At 49.3% G+C, this 2,133-nt stretch overlaps 2 non-coding genes and 1 pseudogene across 2 annotated transcripts; 1 reads left to right on the top strand and 2 right to left on the bottom strand.

Moving 5' to 3' along the window:
* The first annotated feature begins 508 nt into the window (after window positions 1–508).
* Window positions 509–627, top strand: LOC136278554 (5S ribosomal RNA). Its single transcript, XR_010716401.1, has one exon. It is a non-coding gene; the product is annotated as a 5S ribosomal RNA (ribosomal RNA).
* A 984-nt stretch (window positions 628–1,611) lies between these two features.
* On the bottom strand, window positions 1,612–1,775 carry LOC136278550 (U1 spliceosomal RNA). The gene has a single exon (XR_010716397.1). It is a non-coding gene; the product is annotated as a U1 spliceosomal RNA (small nuclear RNA).
* A 232-nt stretch (window positions 1,776–2,007) lies between these two features.
* On the bottom strand, window positions 2,008–2,133 carry LOC136278562 (U2 spliceosomal RNA; annotated as a pseudogene).

Below are 2,133 nucleotides of genomic sequence, written 5' to 3'. Positions count from 1 at the left end.
GATGCCGAAGCATGCCCTGGGTGAGGGGGGTGGTCGAGGGATCCTTCCCACGGTTTATGGTGGATAGTAGCAGGTCGCCCCCACAAGCCCTTGCGAGTCCCGCAGACGGTCCCAGAGGCTGACCCGTTTGGTATCTCCTCACTGTAAGATTTTAAAGCCAGATACACGCACCTACGGAGCTAAAACATTGTATAATAGGTTTTTAGGACACGTTATGTCTCTGTGGACCCCTCCCGCCCCGCCCGAGGGAATAGTGCTTCAAAACGAGGGTCCTCAATGTGTTAACTGGGTTGAGGAAAATACATTAGGGTTAGGTAACGACTTCGGGGTTACCTAACCATTTCTTAGGGTTAGGGTAACAATTTCTTAGGGTTAGAGTATCGATTTCTTAGGGTTAGAGTAACGAAACTAGGGCTTTAGAATTTCAAATTCGCCTACACTCAGGGATGTGGCCGCTTTACAGCCTGAACCTGGCCGATAACAAGCAGAATTTCGACCCCATTTCCTCGTCTACGACCATACCACAGGGAAAGCACCGGTTCTCGTCCGATCACCGAAGTTAAGCCCTGTCGGGCGGGGTTAGTACTTGGATGGGTGACCGCCTGGGAATACCCCGTGTTGTAGGCTTCAATTTTTTGTCTTGCGAACATCTCTAAACGTTTTATCCCAATAAATAGCTCTCCATACACCACAATTTCACATAGAGAGCCGTAGGTGAGTGAGGAACAAAATCAAAGCAAAAAACGGGGGGGGGAAAACACCTTTTTGTCAAAAATCGGCCAGCTAATGGCGAAAACTCTAGTGCGATCGACTTTTCTTACAGAGCGCGCGCGAGCGAGTGAGCACGCGCGAGATGAACAGTTTATGATGTCAAATTCTACTTCTGTGATATCAAATCATTCCAAATAACGAACGAAAAAATGAATAGGAAAAAAACGCACACTTCTGAGACGCAGTTTTAAGCCATCGTGACGTGGCAAAACACTCGCACACTTCCAAGAGGAGGCGCGCGAAAAACGGCACTGAAAGTCGACAATGGTTGGATTCAGACTGCAAACGAATCGGGAAAAAGGTTCGATACTTTTACTACTCTGCTAGTTTGTTTCCTTCCCTCGTTCATTCGTTCACTCGCTTGCTCGCACAAAGGATACACTAACGATAGCAATAGCATTTCTAAAAGCGGCTCCAGTGACAATAAAACCGCTCAAAAGGTTCAAAGTGTACTCACGGTCCAAGTCGAATGCCCTTCTATGCTCGCTCGCTCGGTCGATCGGCCGTTTGGTTTCCTTTCATTTCCTTTCCCTTCGCGCGCATAGCACAGCACGGCACGGCACGCACAACCTGCAAATACAAACGAACAGGACTTTACACACAATAGAGCAGACAGGCCTTGAACAAAAACAGCCAGCAAAGTTACGCACCGCCCCGAAACTCACCTTGTTTCCTTCCTCCAGTCTCTCCAATGCACTTCTACCCCCCCAAAACGTGCCAACACCTTGGCCAGTTGTGCGTCCTTTGCTTTCTTTGCAAGTCTACCGGTCCACTGCAAAAGCAAAAATACCCTCGATAGTCAGTAAGAGGGCCATATAGACATAGTTTGGATGACTTTTGCGGGGACGAGCGCGAACGCAGGTCCCCACTACCAGAAATTATACGCTCGAGTTACCCACATTTGGGGTAATCGCAAGGGTCAACCCAGTCGAAGTGCAATGAAAGGGCCTCGCCTTGAGAGGACTGCCTCCTTGATCACAGTACCTCCCGCGTCAGGTAAGTATGCTTTTTCAGCGTCTGCCCTCGGTGAAAAAATCCACTTACCCCTAGGTCCTTGTGGTAGTGCTTTGCGCACTTCAGAAAACGTAGGCCAGCGGCCGTTCCTGCCATTGTCTGTTGTCTGAATTATCATCCCTCTTTCACCTCTTCCCCCTCTAAGGGCGGGCGGGGCTCCTGTAAACATAAAAGAATGCTATACCGTTGACTTTGTTTTGGATTGAATGTGTCTTCCCCAGAGGGAAGTGGGCCGCACTCGGAGGTAGTGCTATACCGAGGCAACCCGTGGCTGGGACGAGGCAAGCCTCTTTTCCACAGCCCAGTTCCAAAAATCAGTTTAATATATGAGCTGCTCAATGAGCAGCG

The sequence above is a fragment of the Pocillopora verrucosa genome, unplaced genomic scaffold (assembly GCF_036669915.1).
Source record: "Pocillopora verrucosa isolate sample1 unplaced genomic scaffold, ASM3666991v2 scaffold_26, whole genome shotgun sequence".
Classification (NCBI taxonomy): Eukaryota; Metazoa; Cnidaria; class Anthozoa; order Scleractinia; family Pocilloporidae; genus Pocillopora; species Pocillopora verrucosa.
The sequence above is the reverse complement of the archived record's forward strand: the minus strand, read 5'-3'. Positions and strand labels throughout refer to the sequence as shown.